Raw genomic sequence first — 21775 nt, forward strand, 5'->3', positions numbered from 1 at the left:
CAAGGTTGAGAACGCCCTTAGGTAATTACCGAAGGCTTTTGGCCCTCGATAATTACCGAAGGGCGGAAGCCCTCGGTAAATGTTAGCGACAAGGGATTTACCGAGGGCTCTTTGGCCGTCGATAAGCCGTCTGTAATTACCTTTTACCGACGGTTTTGGGCTGTTTCCGAGGGTTCCTGGCCTTCGGTAATGCCCTTCTTTTTTGTAGTGATCAGTGGTTTGGACAAAGGTGATGTATGTTTCAAAGTATGTTAGATTAAGAGTTTCTAAGGAGAAATTCGAAGTGTTGTACCAAATGTTATTGGTATGAATGTAAGAAGCTTAATTTTGAGAGTTATCTTTACACTCTAATGATCATCCATGCTCAAATAGAGAGAAGTTACTCATGTGAGGAGAGTAGCAAAAGGTCCTAGTCTAGGGGCCTTTCTCCAATTGTCAAAGGACATTTTAACGGACTAACCTTATATAGTAGCTTTGAGTGAGTAAGCTATTCCACAACACAAGTGCAGAATCTGCTATAGCTCGACATTCATACTATATCTAGATGGTCTTGTCTAGGTTCGTGACACGAATTGGATGATTGAATTTCTTTGCGTGAAATATGACGTATGATTAAATCTTAAATACTCTATGTTTATTTATGTTTACATTACCTTACCCTTTTGTATGTTTCCTTGTTAGTTGCTTGTGGATGTTTGATTCTTTTGCTATGATAATCTGATTGGTGTGAGCAGAAGTGATGAGGTTTCAGTTGAGCAAGCTTGAAACGTGATACTGAAAACGTCTAGTTACTTTTAGATAAGTTGTCTTGTATATAATTTTGATTAAGGAGTTTGTATATAAAGTTTTGATTTTATAGTTATGCTTTAATAATTGTAATGAAACTTTATAATTTCAGCTTGTTAATTGCTCTATTTTATTAAATTTGTAATAATTCCTTTATATTATAAATACTATTTAGAATGGGATGTTACAAATGAAAAATATTTTTCTTATAAACCTTCTAATACGTATTTTAAAAATAAAATCATAATAAAATTTCAATTTTTAAAATAAACAATATGATTATTAATCTTAGCAACATTATTTAATCAAATGTAACTATTAACTTTTGCATTATTTTAATCTTATGTAAATCTTCAGTTGAACTGTGCATTTTTTATTCAACCTTATGACATGAAAAGAAAAATACCGTCCGTTGAGTTTCTACTTTAATGCCTTTCGGAATTTTGGGAGATGAATTGGTAGTCTTTCACTCGGGGGACAAAGGATACTTTGAAAATGAAATAAAATAATATTTAATTAAACGCAATAAGAGTCATAATTACTTATTTTAACTTTTACGTTAGTTAATTTTGCCTACGGGATTCGGTTGCCTGTAAAGTGGCATCCTAATGAAACAATGCTTCTACAATAGTAGCTCTCTTTATAATGCTTTTATAAGTCTATGCGTATAAAATAGCCTCAGAGTGTGAAACCTTCTATTCGTCCTCTTTCGGGATATTAATTAAATGCTAGGTAAAGAGGTTCTAGGGCTTGTTGTTTTTAGGAGATTTGAGGGAGTGGATTGGAGAGAATTTGAGAGGATTTGAAGATAATTTTTTTGTCGTTTTTTTGAGTAAATTTGGAAGTAAATGAGAGTGAATTTGAAAATAATTTTTTTTAATTTGTCACGTCAATACAATTTTATATTAATTCTCACAAAAAAGAGAGGATTATTATCCCTTAAAAGTCTTTGATATTATTACCTTATTCTTGTCAATGCAAGTTACCAGTTTTAAAATTAATTCCATTGCACGATAAGGTTTGACATTATACACAAAAGCAGAATAATATTATACCTGAACAAATGAGAAGCAGACAAAACCTTTATAACTCTTTTTCTCATCATAATAAACACTGAATGAATATATATATATATATATATATATATATATATATATATATATATATATATATATATATATATATATATATATATATATATATATATATATTCCCAAACTACGTGTATTTCTCTAACTTTATTCATTTTGAAACGAAAAGCCTTGCATATTTTATAAAAAAAGTGCTCGTAATATACTTTTTTCAAATAAAATAATTTTATGAAAAAAATAAAAAATAAAATCGAATCACTTAACTAATTATATAATTTTTACATTTCAAACAGAAAATATTTAATACATGTTTTTATTATAAGGTTAAATATATTTTATAAAGACTCCAACAAATACTTCAAGCATTCCAACTTTCCAACGTTATAGGTACTCGTCCTCTCTTGGTTGAGTAGGTATTGTGTATGCAAAAGACACTCTAACAGTCAACTCAGCCTAGTACATTAACGAATAATAAATGCGATAATTAATGAATGTAACTAATTACCTCGTAAACCATGCTATTTATATTATTATTTATGGACTTCTTACTTGGGTGAGTTTGGGCCATGTGGCTAATCACCATGATTGGCCTTTACATAATCAAGTTAGTTAAGTCAACTCAATCAAAGTTATGCAAATATTGGTTTTGGTTGGTTGTCACGTATGCAGTCAAACTGCCTAAATGTTGAGTCATAACATAAGGGCCGAGTACACCCAGACATGGATAGTTGAAACATACTCGGACAAGTGAGAAATACTTCTTGGTTGTCCAATATGTAGCCAACCCAGATTTCCTGTGGCTATAAGGATTTAGTATATTAGATGCCCTCAGACACATATGGTACACTACTCCCCAAGCTCGATGTATCTACACTTGAGTCTTAAGTATGTCGTTATGGTGTTGTTGTGTAGTTGTAGTGCAAAGTACATTTGCATATCATCGACAATTTGACCCTATGGGTAGTGGCCCAAACCTCGAGAAACGTAGCGACAAAGAAGTTGCCATGATGAAGCGTCATGTCTTATGAGGTGGGAGGTTGAGAGGTTGTTAGACTCTTGAAGAGTCATGACCCTTGGGCTTTAGATCAGAGAAGATTTAAGGGTTGAGGGAAGAGGTTGAAAGGTGAAAGGTGAAAGGTGAAAGGGAAAGATGTAAGACCCGAAAAATAGGGGTCTTAGAAATAAAGTTTTGTTTAGACTTAAGTATGTTTTCTTTTATGAGTTGATATGTCTAATAACGTGTTGTGTGTATATGATGGCAACTCCTGTAGGGACTTCCATCCAAAGAAGTATCAACTTATAACTAAGACTAAGAAAGGGAAGTTGAATAAAGACTTTTAACAAAGAACTCTTTTCTTTCTAAGTCTTAGAAGGATTATTCTTGCTAAATACATTTGTATTGTTTAGTAGGCCTTAAATAAAGGTTGAAGACCATGGACAATCAACCATAGAAGCTTGGTGGGCCAAAGGAAGAAAGGGAAAAAAAAGAAGAGAAGAAAAGGGTGTGTTTTCTGGATTAAAGAGGATCCGGATTGGAAAACCAAAGCAGATTACTGTTAACACTTCGGCAAGTGCACTGAATCGTATCAAGTAATAATAAATGGTAAGACCAAGTATCGTTTCCCTAGAGACTCACGGGCTAAACAGTTATGTGATTTCTTGATTAAATTAGACTTGTAAACGAAATCATCGTGTTTAGATTACGGAAAATAAACATGAATGCAAGTGTTGATCAATTGGATTGAAAGATGCAAAGGTGATTGATAAAATATGGAATGAATGTGTTGTTGGGGTTTCCGACTTATCCTATCCACTCTCATGTATTCATGAATTCATCTTCTTCATTAATGTTAATGCCACTTTCTAATTTACCTTAAACCCGATGTCTCGGTGAAGAAAGCCTAATCCTAATTACTACTTCACAATGTCTTGTCTTCCTAGCAATTAATCATGCATTACATTTGCACAGAAGCTTAAAGGCAACCGATCCTCCTATTCCTATGTCTAGGTAATATTGCTTCGGGGAGAATTTCCCCAGTTCTAGATTTGTCTATATGTGTCCATATTGATAACATCAATGATCATGCAATTGAATGAATTAAACAAAGCATGCATAGAGTTTTGAGGAAAAACCCTAACAATTAATGAAGTAAATCATATACAATCAAGAATCAATTCAATACATGAGAGTTTCAAAGGATTACATCGTTTCCCCAACAACAATGGAGGTTTAGTTCACCATAGACATGGTGAAACTAGATGAAAATAATGAAAAGAATGAAAGATAAAACCCTAAAAGTTGAAGATCGAAGCTTCCGCATCCAAAATCCGCCTCCAAGGGGTGAAAGGAGTGTGTTTTCACCTCTTTTTGTCCAAAGATATCAACCCTAGGTCGACTAAACCCTTATATAGTTTATTAAAAATACAGAAAATTAGCCCAAGCCCAAGAAGACAACGCTCAGCGGTAGAATTGCGCTCAGCGTTAAGTGCGACACTCAGAATGACGCTCAGCGGTGGTGCTTAAGCGTGAGACAGTGTATTCAACATCAAGCTTGGTGCTCAGCGGTGAAAATGGCGCTGAGCGGTGGCTACGATTCTTCCTTTGTGCACTTTTACTTCCTTTCCTGAGTCCAACTCCTTGCTACTTCCACTTCTTCATCCCATTCATCTAAATTCCTGCCAAAACAAGGAAAACCAAGCATAAAACCCATCCAACTCTCTTATTCTCTTAACTTAAGCAAAAACATGATTTCAAGCTAGTTTATAAGTCATAAAGGGTGTTTTTAATGTCAAAATTAAGTATAAAAATAACGGTTTTTCAACCGTTATCAATTACCTTCCGGATTGAACTCTATGCTCTGCCACCTACACCGTGTACCCAATCATTACGTTCCAACTTTACTATTTTAGCACATTTTTAATATGTGCTTGGCTGAACCTTGCGCCCCAAGCTCTTTAGCTTCTCCATCACACTTCATTTGTGATTCTTAGAAGTTTTATAAATCAGAAATGGAGACCTCTCTTCACCTATAAAAGAGAGGCTCTTCCCTTTGTAATATCAATTTAGAAAAGATATTGAAGTACTGTTGAGATTACTCCAGACCTATTTTTCTCTAAGTTCATCTTCTTGTGCTTATCCAACACCTTCTCCTCTAGCTTCCTTCCCTCTTGGAATACCTTCTGAGCTTGAGAAACCTCATACACTCACCAAACCTTCGCTGATCCATTCATCAAACACTTGGCGTGCACCTTCGTTCCCACTCATCCTTCCATCCGCTACGTTAATTGTGGTTCAAGGAGCTGCTTGAGCATGAGGCTTTGAGCTACTTCCATCATTTGCTAGTTAGAGTCAGCAAGTCCATGCTTGTCCTCAAGAGCCAAGCCACTTTTCTTTTCATTTTTCTCACTTACGTGTTGTGCATTCGATATGTTTGTCACTGTTTAAAATTTTTTTGGCTTAATTTCGTGTTTGTTGTGGATGTTCGTGTGCTTTCACTGTTCCTTAGTGTTTGTTCATCATTTTAATAAGTGAAAATCATTTGTTTGAGTTATGTTAAAATAGAATGGCTCAATTTCTCACACCAAGAGAGGGGGATGGGGGGAGGGGGGGCTGAAATGATGAAGTATAAAAAATAAAACTTTCAAAATCTTTTTAACCAAAAGAGATGGCTTTAAACTTTTCTTGAAATGTAAGTTAGAAGATTTTTAGTGTAGCGAAAATTTAATCGAATGAGTATAAAGTATAATCGATTGAGTGTAAAAGAGTAATGATCAAGATTTTTACAACAAGGTTTTTTATAGAGACCTCACGTCAAAAATATAAAACACCTCTCTAACCCTCTAATCAAAATATATGCAGTACATAAATAGACTAGCAACAAGAATCCCCTCTCCTGCAGTCTAACCCCTTTGAGGCACTCTCAAAGTCAAGAACGCAACACGTCCTTCTTCCTGTAATCACAACAGGGAACTCAACCCAATCTTCAGCAGATTGTAGAACCTGATCTTACAGTAGACACCTAAATGTGTAGATAGATCAGACTTTGAAACTCAGCAATCTTTCTCTTCAAGAAATCGCAAATAGTTGATCACCACGGTAAACCTAGTTTCTTGGAGCTTTTCCTCTTTCTATAAGAATCAAACTTTCTGCAAAAGAATATGAAAATGTCAGAATCACAAAAGTTCTCTACAGAAATCAAATTCACGTCAATTTATAGTATAACACATCTTTGACACATTTTAATCGACTAAGCTACTAATGCAGTCAAATATAACAATTATGTTATAACAATTATGTTATAACAATTAGTAGCAGTCAAAGCAATTAATTGAATTCACAATTAATGCAGTCGAATAACATTTAATGCTTGGTTAACACATTTAAAAATATAGCCGTTGTGACAGTTATATCAAGCATTATCAGATTTCAAAACAGTAACAAACTTAATCGAATACATATCGCATGCAATCGATTATGCAACAATGTTAAGCAAAGTTTTGAAAACTTTTCTCTTTGAAAGGCTCTCACAGCACACTTGAAAAAAGTTTGTGCAAAGACACGAGTTTTAATCGATTCAACCCATAATGTAATCGACTTAAAACTGTTGTATTGCCACACAATTAAAATTCAACATTAATGCTTGTGGTTTTTCTCATCCCAAAACATGTGTCATGCATTCATGTATAAAATCACATATATAACACAGTGAAATGCAATGAGCAACACAACAACAACACAATCACGTTCTCATAGTTCTCATATACGCATATAACATGCAATGAGCGTTGTCATCATAAAAAAGGTTTAATCATTCACTAAGTCCCTATTTTCGTATGGAATCTCAATTTAGTCCCTTTCTTTTTGGAAATATCAATTGGGTCCCAAATTTATGAAAATTGCAACAAATGGATCCTTTCCGTTAAATTGTGTCCAACGGCGTTAGGGTGTATTTGACGTGGTACGCTGTTGTGAACTTCTTATCTGAAGTGGTTGATTCAAGCAGTAGCAGTGAAGCACGTGGATATTTAAATTTTTTAAATAAAAAAGAAAATAATTTTTTTAAACCAAAATGGGATTATTCTGAGTGCAGTAAGGAGAAGTGCACAGATCAAACACACTATTAGGAATTAGGGATTGGGATTATTCATGGACAAGCTTCTCACCTTCGCCACTCCTCTCCATTGATGATGCACTATTGCAATCACCCTCAGCTTCAACTCCAGGGATATATTTTGCAGTCACACAAGCTTTTCTCTTTCCCTTCTTATCAACACCAAGCTTCTTGCCGCTTTTGCCGCTTTTGCCGCTTTTGCAATCACCCTCAGATAATTCATCCATCTCAGTCTGCAACTTTTGCCGCTTCTCTTCAACCCTACAATCAAAATCAGAACAAATTAAACGAGTCTTCCTCCGCATTCCAGAACCCCTTCTTCGATTCGTTCTCGTAAGCTTTCATTGTTGCAAAGTTTAAGCCTTTCTCTTGTTTGCTGCAGTTTTGAAAGTGATCCCTAATTCGATCCACACAAAACTTGAATCCCCTTTTAAAACAATTCTTTTCTTTTTACTTAAAAAATTGTAAATATCCACGTGCTTCACTGCTACTGCTTGAATCAACCACGTCAGATAAGAAGTTCACAACAGCGTGCCACGCCAAACAGACCCTAACGTCGTTGGACACAATTTAACGGAAAGGATCCATTTGTTGCGATTTTCATAAATTTGGGACCCAATTGATATTTCCAGAAAGAAAGGGACTAAATTGAGATTCCATGCGAAAATAGGGACTTAGTGAATGATTAAACCCATAAAAAACTCAAATATTACTGAGATTGTGGGTTCAGCTAAACTAGTGCTCCCCCTATAAAAAATCTCAACAATCTTTTCCTTTTTTGATGATGCACAACCATGATTAATAATTAACCATGTTGCACAACTCATAACGGTTGAATTTAGTGTTATTTGATACTAAAAACACCCTTTTTTACTTAGAAACTAGCTTGAAATCATAGTTTTGTGTGAATAAGAGAGCTGAAGGTGAATTTAATGATATTATACTAAAAACGGGAATTGAGATGATTTGGAAGAAGAGTTGAAGTAGTAAGGAGTTGGAACTCAAGAAGAGCTGGAAAAGCATCAAAAAGGAGGAACGCAGCAACGCTGAGCGCATTTTTAGGGGCCTTCAGTGCCGAATTACACTGTCTTACGCTTGGTTGCCCTTTTTCTGTAGTCCTCAATGCAGGAAGTCCCTGTCTCGTGCCTGGGCGCTCCTTTTGGGGCGCTGAGCGCCACTTCCTCGAGTCGCACCACGCCTGCTTGCCTTCTGAGCTGACCCTGAGCGTCATATGAGTCGGCACGCCGCCTGGGCGCCCTAAGTGGGGCGTTGAGCGCCAGTTTCATGGGCTTGGACCTGTTTTCTATTTTTTGTATGTTCTATTTAAGGACTTGGACGTCCTAGGGATTGTATCTTTGGACAGAATAGACACAGAAACACACTCTTGGATCCCTCGGAGGCGGATTTGGATGTGGAAGCTCCTATCTTCAACTTCTAGGGTTTTATCTTTCATTCTTTTTCCATTATTCATCTAGTTTCACCATGTCAATGGTGAACTAAACTCTATTTGTTGTTGGGGGAAGGATGTAAACCTTTGTAAACTCTCATGTATTGAATTGATTCTTGATTATATATGCTTCTTTCATTAATTGTTAGGATAATTCTTCTTCGCTCATTGCTTGCTTTGTTTAACTCATTCATTAGCATGATGTATGATTTGGATGAGTATCGGAAGGTATCTTAAATTCAGGTTCTGGAGAATTATTCTCAAAAGCAGTATTGCTCAAGAATGGAGGTATGAGTTTTGGTTGTCTTAAACTTCTGTTTGTAAGAATTAATTATTAGTGATGACGCAAGATGTTATGATCTATAATTCAGGATAGGCTTTCTTCGTCGAGGAATCAGGTTTTAAGTATTTTAGATAGTGACATTGACATTAATGAAGAAGTAGAATTCGTATATACATGAGATCAAACTAGGTGAAAACTAACCCCAACAACATATTCATCCCATAATATCAAATATGTTCATCTTTGCACTTTTGTCCAATTGATCAAGTTGCATGCATATTTACTTTTCTGTATTTGCATTTTACACCAAAAGAGTTGTTTTCAAGTCTTATTTAATCAAGAAATCACATAAATGTTTAGGCCGTGACACCTTTGGGAAACGATACTTGGTCTTACCATATTTATTACTTGATACGATTCGGTACACTTGCTGGAGTCTTAACAAGTTTTTGGCACCGCTGCCGGAGACTCGTGGTTTAACTATTCTATTTGTGTGTTATTGATTAGCTTTGACTTGATTTTTTTTATTTTGTTTTGTTTTGTGCTAATAATTGTTTTGTAGGGTTTGGTTTTGTTGTGTATGCAGGATAAGATTCGTACTAGAAGCAAGAAAAACTCTGAACCTCTTCTTGAAGGATTGGACGAGAGTAGAAGGAGAAGGAGAATTGGAACATCTAGAGAATTATTTCCTTCTCTAGAGACACTTCTACAACTTTCACCGCAAGGATCTGACCAGAGTACTGAAAAGATGGCTGGAGAGAATAATGGTAGACACACTCTAGCAGATTACACAACATTTGTTAGCCCTCGTCACTTTACCAGCATAGCAAGGCCGATGGTCAATGCTGTAAACATGGAGGTAGAGCCTGTGTTGATACAATTGGTAAAGAGTAACCAATTCAATGGACTGTCACATGAAAGTCCATATAAGCATCTGACCACATTCAACGGGATTTGCAACACTGTGAAGATCAATGAAGTGCCGGATGATGCTATAAATTATAGTTTGTTTCCTTTCTCATTGGGAGGAAATGCAAAGTTATGGTTGAATTCTTTCTCGGAGGATAGCTTTATTGAATGGGAAGCCGTGGTGGCAAAATTTTTGAACAAATACTTCCCACAGTCGAAAATCAACAAAGGGAAACAAGAAATTTCTTCTTTTAGGTAGGGCATGGAGGAGACGTTAGGTCAAGCGTGGGATAGATATAAAGGCTTGTTGAGAAAGACGCCCACACATGGCTTTGATGAAGCAACGATAGTCATTCTTTTCCTTGGAGGTATTGGTTCACAAACGAAATTGATGCTAGATGCCTCAGTTGGAGGTAATATCAAGTGCAAGACTCCAGAGGAAGTATATGAATTGATTGACAACACGGCCACCAATGACAATGAGATGCATAGCGAAAGAGAAGCTCCACCTCAGTAGAAGGGAGTCCTACAGTTACAATCTCATGATGCTCTACTCGCACAGAATAAGATTATCACTCAACAAGTGGAGAATTTAACGAAGAAACTCTCTCAATTGCCAAAGGAGTTGTAGAACATATCACAGGTTCAACAGAAACTTTGTGAATTATGTGGTGCTAATCATATTAATGGTCAATGTGCTTTGCGAGTGGAGGCCCAAGAAGACGTCAACTATATGGGTAATCAATTCCGCCAAGGTAATTTCAACCAAGGGTGGAAACCTTGATAACAGTTGAAAAACTGTTATTTTCATGCTTAAAAGTGATACTAAAAGCAACCTTTAGACTTAGAAACTAGCTTGAAATCATGCATTTTGTTTATATTTTCAGAAATAAGAGAGCTGGACAGGTTTATGCTTGATTTGAGTGTTTTTGTGCAGGTTTTGAGGTGAATTTGGTGAAAGAAGTGAAGAATGAGAGAGAGGACATTAGAAAAGACAAGAAAGAGTGTAAAAAGAGAAGTCGAAGGCACCGCTCAGCGGCAAACTACCGCTGAGCGGCACTCAAGAGGTGGCGTTGGAACCGCTGAGGGGCAAATGGCCGCTGAGGGGAAGAAAGAAGACGCGTAACCACCGCTGAGCGGTAAATGGCGCTGAGCGGCACTTTTTGGGTTTGGGCTTTTGTAATCTTTTGTAACTCTAGATTAGTATATAAGGGCTTGCACGTCCTTTAGTTAGGGATCTTTGGCAGAAACGAGGCAAACACTCTCTCTTTCACCCCTTTGAAGGAGGATCTTGGATGCTCAGGCTACCTCTTCCACTTTATTGGGTTTATTCTTTCATACTTTCATTGTTATTCATCTAGGTTCACCATGAATATGGTGAACTAAACCTTGTATGTTTGTTGGGGAATCAATGTAATCTCTTGAAGCTCTCATATATGAATCTGTTGAGTACATCTTTGAATTAAGACATATGCTTTCTTTCATCATTAGTTAGGGTTTTTCCTCTTTGCTCAATGCTTGCATTGTTTAACTCATTCTAATGCATGATTATTGGTTTTGTCGATACGGACACGTACGGGGAAGTCTAGATCCGGGGAATTTCTCCCAATATTATACTGACAATATTCTATTGGTTGCCTTTAAGCTCCTGCACTCATGAACTAATCATTAGGAATGCTAGGAATTGTATGAACTATTTGATTAGGGAGAAGCCATCTAGAATGGTACATTAGAGAGTGGCATTAACAATGATGATTTGAATGTTGAATTCCTAAAATATATGAGAGTGGATGAGATGAAATTGACCCCCAACAACATATTCATTCATATATTCCATTGAAAGTGTTTATCTTTTGTCTTTGCCATTGATCAAAATTCATGCATACATGTTTATTTTCTGTCTTGCATTTTAAACTCAAATATTTCGTTTGTAAGTCTTAGTTAATCAAGAAACCACATAACTAAACTAGGCCGTGAGTCCTTTGGGAAGAACGATACTTGGTCTTACCAAGTTTTATTACTTGAACGATTCGGTCATACTTGCCGATTGTGAAACAAGTTTGTGACATCATATTTTGGTGCTTACAAATTTGTCCATCAAGTTTTTGGCGCCGCTGCCGGGGATTCATGGTTTAACTGGTTAATTTGTGTGATTATTGATTACCTTTGACTTTAATTTTGAATTTCTGTTTTTATTTTTTCTGTTTTTATTTTTTTTATCTTTTTAGATTTGATTTTTATCTTTTAGGTTAGATTTTATTTTTATCTTTTTAGATTAGATTTTATTTTAATTTCGAATTTTTATTTTATTTTTCTGTTTTCTGTTTTTCTGTTTTCTGTTTTTTTTATTTTTCGGTTTTTATTTGATTTTATTTTATCTTTTTAGATTAGATTTTATTTTATTTTATTAGATTTTATTTTTTTATCTTTTTAGGTTAGATTTTATTTTATTCTTATTCTATCTTTTAGGTTAGGTTAGATTTTATTTTATTTTATCTTTTAGATTAGATTTTATTTTTTAGATTAGGTTTTATTCTATTTTATTTGATTCTATCTTCTAAATCTTTTATCTTCTTATATCTTTTCAATCTTTATTTTCTTCTATATCTTTTTGTGCTAACAAATCTGTTCTAGGGTTTTGTTTTCTTGTGCATGCAGAAGGCAATTCGAACTAGAAGTAAGAAAACAACAGAACCACTACTTGAAGGGCTAGACGAGAGTAGAAGGAGGAGAAGAATCAGAACGTCCAGAGAACTTTTCCCTTCTCCTGAAACTCTCCTACAATCATCACCACAAGGTTCTGTTCATAGCACAGGGAGTATGGAGAACAATAATAATGCTAGAAGAACTCTTGCAGATTACACTAATCTTGCTGGACCTCAGCACTTCAATAGCATAGCTCGGCCTAGAGTCAATGCAGCCAACATGGAGGTCAAACCAGCATTAATTCAACTGGTAAAGAGTAATCAATTTAATGGGTTATCACATGAAAGCCCATATGAGCACCTTACAACATTTAATGAGATCTGTAACACGGTCAAGATTAATGGGGTGCCAGACGAAGCTATCAAACTTAGCTTGTTTCCTTTCTCATTGGGAGGCAATGCTAAGCTTTGGTTGAACTCTTTTCCAGAAGAAAGTTTCACGGAATGGGAAGCAGTGGTTGCAAAGTTTTTGAATAAATACTTCCCACAATCTAAAGTGACTAAGGGAAAGCAAGAGATATCTTCATTCAAGCAGGGCATGGAAGAATCACTTGGACATGCATGGGATAGGTATAAAAGCTTGTTACGTAAAACTCCCACGCATGGCTTTGAAGATCAAGAAGTAGTCCTAACTTTCCTTGGAGGGCTTGGTTCACAAACCAAGATGATGCTAGATGCCTCAGCTGGAGGCAATATCAAATGGAAGACTCCAGAGGAAGCAACTGAAATCATTGAAAATATGGCTACAAGTGATAATGAGCTGCACAATGAAAGAGGAGCTCCTATGCCACAGAAAGGGGTTCTACAATTACAAACGCATGATGCTCTGCTAGCACAGAATAAAATTCTAACTCAACAGCTAGAGACTCTGACAAAAACTTTGGCTCAATTACCTAAAGAGTTGAAGTCTGCTGCCCAGATACAAACCCAGTTGTGCGAACTATGTGGAGGTGATCACATAAATGGCCAGTGTGCTTTTCCAGTGGAGGCCTTGGAGGATGTTAACTTCATGGCTAATCAGTTTCCATACCGTCAAGGGAATTATAATCAGGGTTGGAAACCACATCCAAGCATTGGCCAAGGACAAACTGGACAGGCTAATCAGTTTAATAAGCAGCATCAGCAACCAACCTTGTGGCAACAATTATCTATGCTTAATGACAGATCAACAAAGTTGGAAGAAACTCTTCAGCAATTCATCCAGAAAACTGAATCTTCTCAAAAGAGCACTGAAGCTGCTATAAAGAATCTGGAGATTCAGATGGGTCAGATCACCAAGCAATTGGAAGAAAGACCCAACAGAAACTTTGGGGCTAATACTGAGGTTAACCCCAGAGAAGAGTGCAAAGTGGTCAAGAGTGTAAATGAAGAGATCATTGAGTTGGAAGAAGATGAAACAGAAGAGAGAAGAGAAGAAGAAAGAAAGGACACTTTTCCTTTTCTAACAAATCAGGAGAAACCAATGGATTTCACAGATTTATTCAAAATGGTTGATAATGAAGCTCCTTGGGAACAAATTCTACAGAAAATAGCAGTTTACACCAAATCAGATGAAGGAACCTCTACAAAAAGAAGACGTAGAGAGGATGAGGAAGAAAAGTGTATAACTGTTAAGAAAGAATCATTCCCACCAAAAGCAGCAGATCCAGGCAGTTTTTCTATCCCTTGCATTATAGGGAAGAAAAAGGTAAAGAAAGCTCTCCTTGATTTAGGCTCAAGTGTTAACTTGATGCCTTATTCTCTATTGGAGCAAATTGGCCATGTTGAAATAAAACCTGTAAAGGTTAATCTTGTAATGGCTGATGGATCTTCAAAGGAGCCATGTGGGATTGCAGAAGACATTGTAGTTTGTGTTGGCAAACTTCAGTTCTTGGCAGACTTTGTGGTGATGAAGATGGAAACTGATAAAATACCTTTCATACTTGGAAGGCCGTTTATGAAAACGGCTAGGGCTATCATTGATGTGAATGAAGGTATAGTGGTTCTCCAAGACAGAGAGGAGAGAGTGGTGGTGGATGTGTTCAAAGATGAGATACAAGCAAAGGAGGAAGAAGCCAGTTATAAAGCTGCATTTCGAGATGCACCCATAACTAGAGGTAAAAATAAAAATCTTAAGGTTTCTGATAACCATTGTTTGTATTTTCAGGCACCCAAGGTAGAAGAGATTGGAAAAGGAGAAGAAGTTCCTAGAGACTGGAAAAAATTAAGACTCCAACTTGGCACACCTGTAAGACTCAAGAACAAGTTGTGGGTTATTAAAGGCTTTAAAGAGAAGGAGATGATAGAGATAGAGTCTCCATATTCTAGAGAATCTAAGACAGTCCAAAGGAAGCAGTTGAAAGGTTGGTGGAAGGACTACGTCAACTATAAAGAAGATGGAACGTGAGCTTTAACAGGGTCAAGCTAGTGACGTTAAAGAAGCGCTTGCTGGGAGGCAACTCAGTGGATTTACAAACTTTTGATTTGGTTTTGTAATTTATAATTTGTGAACATTATTCTGGACATTATTTTGTTGGATCTAGCATCTACTGAAGGATGTTAGGTGGTTAAGTATCTACTGAAGGATACTAAGTTTGTAACACCTACTGATGGGTGTTGGTGAGAAGATTTTGCACCTACTGATGGGTGCTGGTAAGTTTGAAACACCTACTGATGGGTGTTGGTGGATTTTGGGTCAGGCTCGTGACGTTAAACAAGCGCTACCTGGGAGGCAACCCAGTTGATTGATTGTTTTTTTTGTTTGTTTATTTTAGTTAGGGTTTGCATAAGCATTTTTAACATTGAATTGCAGGGAACCTATGAGGGGTATGCTAGGAAGGCACGTAGGTCAAGAAAAGAAGGAGAAGGGCACATCAAGAAAGTGCCGCTGAGCGGTACTATCGCAGATGGGCTTAAGTTCCCCTTAGCGGAACCCGAGCCCATTGGGGTATTTTTAAACCCTAAGCTGCGCGTTTTTACATTCTTTCAAGCTCTTCTCTGCACTAAGACTCCCACATATCTCCTCTTAGGTTTCCCACATCTTTTTACTCTTCCCTCTTTAGAAAATTTCTCTTCCACTCACTTTTACACTAGTGTGCTATCAAAGTTTGGGGTTGGAAGAGAGCATTCTAGTTTGGAAGCATTCTCATATCATCTAGCATCTCCACCCAAGTAAGTAAAATGCATTTTGTTCATTCTAGGGTTCTTGAAATTGACTGTGATTGTCAAAGCATGAATATTTAGGGGTTTTGATTTCTATGCATGATTTGATGATATATTTGATGTTTGAACCGATTAAACTGCTTGATTATGAACTGGAAAACTGAAAATTGCATTTGGGTGGAGTTAGGACAGTTTAAAAACGAGATTTGCAAAAATCTGCAGATCACCGCTGAGCGGCATTTACCGCTGAGCGGCACTCTGCCAGATTTGCTTTTTCTGGTTTGTTGCGTGTTTGAATGTGGCACTGGTGGCGCTGAGGGGAAATTCTGGCCCTCAGCGGTGGTTTAGCTTCAAAAGGAGTTTTGTTTTGTGTTTACTAATGATTAACATCATGTTCTGTGGTTTTGGATTTATGTTTGAATGCAGGAATGGCATCCTCTTCAGGAAAGAGATTGAAAACCATGGCAACCAAGAGAAAGGAAAAGGAACCAGAGCAGCCCCATAATGGCAGGTTCCTCTCTAGGAAACATGAGAAGCACTTTAGGGTGGTTCAGGACAGGAGACTTCTAATGGAGAGAAAGGTTGGAATGATACCTAACTTTGCTCCTCAATTTGGAGAGCAAGTGTTAGGGAATGATTGGGGGAAGCTAGCCACTTATCCATCACCTGCCAACATAGCTGTGGTGAAAGAATTCTACACCAATGCAAAGAAGATTGGTGATCATCCAGCTGAGAATTATTTGGGCTATGTTAGAGGCCATGCTATCAGGTATGATCCTGACTCCATCAATAACTTCCTGGATACTGTGTGGGCTGGTGAGCAATGCCAGTTTGCTCTTAGCATGGAGGAAGGTGCTGACTTTGAGGATGTTGAGAGAGTATTGTGCATACCTGGAGGACACTTTCAAAGGAATAGATCTGGAGCAGTGGTTAACATTAGGAGGACAGACTTGACTCCTCTTGCAAAGTATTGGATGGCATTTTCTCATGCCAACATTCAGCCATGCTCACATGTGTCAGATATCACTCTCAGCAGGGCACTATTCATCTATTGTGCTATCAGAAACTTGAATGTTAATATTGGGCAGGTGATAGCTGATGAGATTAGTGTGTGTGCTAACACCTCAAACAACAAAGCACCACTAGGACATCCTTCTTTGATCACTCACCTTTGCAAGCTAGCTGGGGTGGATACTTCTGTTCCACCATTTGAGAGGCCAAGAAAAGCTATAGATGAGGCCTATTACAGACAGTACTGTGGAGGTGAGGAGGCAGCCCAGCCAGTTCCACCACGCCAGGCTCGTAGAGAGAGAAGGCCAGCACAGGGCAGGACTTCTGCTGATACTCATGAGGCAGAACCATTCCAGATGAGGGACATGTATATGTCTCTTATAGGTGCTCAGTTGCAGTCCATCCACAGAGGGCAGGTGGCCACGGCTGAGATGATAGTGGGGATGTATGATACCCCTCCAGCACACAGGTGGACTATGGATGAATTCCATAATGTGGTAGCTTGGCCAGAAGAACCAGTATATGGAGGAGCTGGAGCAGCTGAAGCTTCAACCAGAGATATGAAGATGATGATGAAGAGGAAGAGGAAGATACAGAGAGCTCGGACTGATGAGGAGCTGAGATAGCATTTACTGATGAATGCTATCATATGATTATGCTTTTATGGTTTAAGTTTTCTGAACTTATTTGTTTTTGTTTTTAGATTAGGGTTTGATGTACTCTATTGAACACCTGGTTTGTTATGATGGTTTGCTATTAACTGTGATTGTGTGATAAGTAATGCTTGATGATGCTTATTGATTGATTGATGTTGAGATGATGTGCACATTAAAATGCTTATACAGGTGATTCACAAGCTTTGTGAACAAATGCATAATATCATGATTGTGATTGTGAAATTAAGCAGGATGTGCATGTCAAATGTGAATGAGCTTATATGTGAGGTTTTGAGCTCCAGAGTTATTATTGTTGAATGCTATTACTTTGAAAGCATGAATGATTTTGCCCAGGTTTTCTATGATTGAATCAATTGCTTGTTTTGCATCATATGATCAAGGCCGTGTTGTTGAAACCCATTTTATTGGCCAAATTCATAAAGTTAGCCTACTAAAAGAGAACACGTTGTGTTCTATCCTTTGAACCCTTAGCCTTAAACATACACTGAACACCCTTGATTGAAAATCTTTACCTTGAGTTAAGTAGAAGATCTTGTGTGGTATTGTTAAATGTTCAAGTTTGGGGTTATTGGGGAAACATGAAAAAGGAAAAGCATTGAGCTAAGAGCTAAAAGTAAAAATATGCAAAGAAAAAGCAAAGAAAAGAAAAAGAAGCAAAGCTCAATGCAAATGCAAAAAAAAAAAAAGGGCAAAAGAAAGTTGGGAATGAATAAGAATAATTGTGTTGTTATGATTCTCTTAACTCAAGGATTTTGTGATCCAGAAAAACCAATTTTCTTGTTAGCCCAGCCACATTATAAGCCATTGAAAAGTCCTTGTGATGATGCATGCTTGTGAATGTTTTTGATTGTGGTAAAATGAAAGGCAAAGTTGATTCATGTGACATTGTGATAGTGGAGTGAATGAGTGAAACACTTTACCTCTTATACACTTGTGTGTTGAGTGAAACACTTTACCTAGTGAGGAAAGATTCCATAAGCACATGAACATCCATGATTAATTGATTGATCATTCATGAAAAATAGCATTTGTTGGAACTTAAATGACTTTGTGAACACTAAAGCATGTGCACATCTTGAATTAACTCTTGGTCATAAGTTTGAGTGAAGTTATTACTTATCTTGAAAAGAGGATTTTGAATGAGTGAACCATCATATGAATTGGTTGGAGATGGAGTTACATTTTGTTTGCTTGAGGACAAGCAAAGTTCTAAGTTTGGGGTTGTGATAACAGTTGAAAAACTGTTATTTTCATGCTTAAAAGTGATACTAAAAGCAACCTTTAGACTTAGAAACTAGCTTGAAATCTTGCATTTTGTTTATATTTTCAGAAATAAGAGAGCTGGACAGGTTTATGCTTGATTTGAGTGTTTTTGTGCAGGTTTTGAGGTGAATTTGGTGAAAGAAGTGAAGAATGAGAGAGAGGACATTAGAAAAGACAAGAAAGAGTGTAAAAAGAGAAGTCGAAGGCACCGCTCAGCGGCAAACTACCGCTGAGCGGCACTCAAGAGGTGGCGTTGGAACCGCTGAGGGGCAAATGCCGCTGAGGGGAAGAAAGAAGACGCGTAACCACCGCTGAGCGGTAAATGGCGCTGAGCGGCACTTTTTGGGTTTGGGCTTTTGTAATCTTTTGTAACTCTAGATTAGTATATAAGGGCTTGCACGTCCTTTAGTTAGGGATCTTTGGCAGAAACGAGACAAACACTCTCTCTTTCACCCCTTTGAAGGAGGATCTTGGATGCTCAGGCTACCTCTTCCACTTTATTGGGTTTATTCTTTCATACTTTCATTGTTATTCATCTAGGTTCACCATGAATATGGTGAACTAAACCTTGTATGTTTGTTGGGGAATCAATGTAATCTCTTGAAGCTCTCATATATGAATCTGTTGAGTACATCTTTGAATTAAGACATATGCTTTCTTTCATCATTAGTTAGGGTTTTTCCTCTTTGCTCAATGCTTGCATTGTTTAACTCATTCTAATGCATGATTATTGGTTTTGTCGATACGGACACGTACGGGGAAGTCTAGATCCGGGGAATTTCTCCCAATATTATACTGACAATATTCTATTGGTTGCCTTTAAGCTCCTGCACTCATGAACTAATCATTAGGAATGCTAGGAATTGTATGAACTATTTGATTAGGGAGAAGCCATCTAGAATGGTACATTAGAGAGTGGCATTAACAATGATGATTTGAATGTTGAATTCCTAAAATATATGAGAGTGGATGAGATGAAATTGACCCCCAACAACATATTCATTCATATATTCCATTGAAAGTGTTTATCTTTTGTCTTTGCCATTGATCAAAATTCATGCATACATGTTTATTTTCTGTCTTGCATTTTAAACTCAAATATTTCGTTTGTAAGTCTTAGTTAATCAAGAAACCACATAACTAAACTAGGCCGTGAGTCCTTTGGGAAGAACGATACTTGGTCTTACCAAGTTTTATTACTTGAACGATTCGGTCATACTTGCCGATTGTGAAACAAGTTTGTGACATCATATTTTGGTGCTTACAAATTTGTCCATCAAACCTCACCCAAGTGTGGGTCAAGGTCAACTTGGACAATTTGGGCAAGCAGGACAATTCAATAGACCACCGCAACAAGAATCACAATGGCAACATATATCTGTGTTATCTGAAAGAACTTCAAAGCTTGAAGAAACCCTTCAACAGTTTATGCAGGTAACTATCTCCAACCACAAGAGCACTAAAGCTGCTATAAGGAATTTGGAGATGTAGGTGGGCCAACTGGCCAAGAAGTTGGAGGATAAAGTTGAGAGGCAATTTGGGGCTAATACTGAGGTTAACCCTAAGGAAGAGTGATAGAAGCGGCTCTAATATTCAAGATTCGAATGACTCCTTGATCCAGAAGTGGTAGCGGAATGAAGATTTGGTTGAAAATGACTGGCGCATGCAAGGTGTTTGTGAAAATGGTTTGCAGTGTTTGGATGTGTGTGTGGAGAGTTTCTAACTCAGATAGCCTTCCAGCGGGGAAGGGAGCTAGAGGAAGAACAAGCTAAAGCAGCTCTAAGTTTTTGAACTCGAAGAAGTAGTGGCTGAATGCATTTCAACAACATAACACTATATCAATTCAAGTTGGTTTTACAAAGGATTGGAGCTCTCTTTTATAGATGATGAGAAGCTCTCCAATGTGCAAGAAAAGATACATATTCAAAACGTGCATGATCTAAGTGAAGTGTGCAGGAGAAGCTTCAAGGCTTGGCCGTGTGTTCCATGTGGAAAATGTTGGAAATGTGGTCAAGTGAAGAAACTACACAGCTAGTTGTGTTTCACATGGAAAATGCTCAAAACATGCTCCAAAGAGGAGATGCTACACGACTTAGCTTGTCTCCTTTGTGCTCCCTTACTTGGCAAGCTTCCTAGGATGTGTAGGCATAGTTTTCCTCCTTTATTGGTGACCTACAAAACAAGGTAAATGTATTTAGCTAACATTCTAAGACTTAGAAAGAAAAGATCCTTTTGTTTATTCAATTTCCCTTTTTTAAAGTTAAGTTAATACTTCTTTGGATGGGTAGTCCCTAAAGGGGTTGCCATCATTCCCTCCCTCTTTAAAAACGATTTGTCCTCAAATCGGGAAGAAAGAAAGAAGCACAATTGTGGTTTTTATTTTCCACCTGGGTCAAAAATATATCTACAAAAAATAACAACAATTAGTATGAGTAAAAGGATGTATGTAAAGATAAGAAGATAAAATGAAGGCCTTTTGACAAAAATCTTAATCTTAAGTTGATACTTCTTTGGATGGGTAGTCCCTAAAGGGGTTGCCATCAAAGAGTGTAGAACTATTGTGAGCATAAGTGATGATAGAGTAGGGGAGAGAAAAGAAAGAGTTGAGTTAGAAGAAGAAAAAGAAGAGAGAATAGGTGAGGTTAAGAGAAAAAAGAAAGAAAAGAAGAGGGGAGAGAAAAAAATTGAAAAGATTCTTCCTTACCCTAAGGAGTGCAGCAAAAGAGAAAAAGAGAAGCAATTAGGGTGTTTTAAAGAAATCTTCAAGAAATTGGAGATTAAAATTCCTTTGAATGAGGCATTGCAACAGGTTCCTGTGTATGCAGAATTTCTAAAGAGATTCCTCAAAAAGAAGAGATATCTGGATGAGGAAACCATTAATGTACAAGGCAATTGCAGTGTTATTTTGCAGAAGACACTTCCTCCAAAAGTTAAAGATCCAGGAAGCTTTACTATTCCGTGCATCATTGGGAAAGTTAATATAGGGAAAGCCGTAATTGATTTAGGGTCAAGCATTAATTTGATGCCCTTATCTGTGCTTGAGAGGATTGGTGGTCTTAAAGTGAAGCGTACAAAGGTTACTTTGCAATTGGCGAATGGATCTACTAAGAAGCCCTATGGTGTGATAGAAGATGTCGTGGTTTGCATAGACAAACTTTGATTCCTGGTTGATTTTATAGTGATGGAGATGGAGGAAGATGTAAAGATCCCTATTATTCTTGGAAGGCCATTCATGAAAACGGCCAAGGTGATCATCAATGTGGACGATGGGACGATAACACTTAAAGACCAAGAAGAGGGGGTGATATTTAATGTCTTCAATGCTAAGCAGCAGAATCAAGTGAGGAAGAC

The sequence above is a fragment of the Vigna umbellata genome, chromosome 2 (assembly GCF_029865625.1).
Source record: "Vigna umbellata cultivar VRB3 chromosome 2, Vumbellata_1.0, whole genome shotgun sequence".
Lineage (NCBI taxonomy): Eukaryota > Viridiplantae > Streptophyta > Magnoliopsida > Fabales > Fabaceae > Vigna > Vigna umbellata.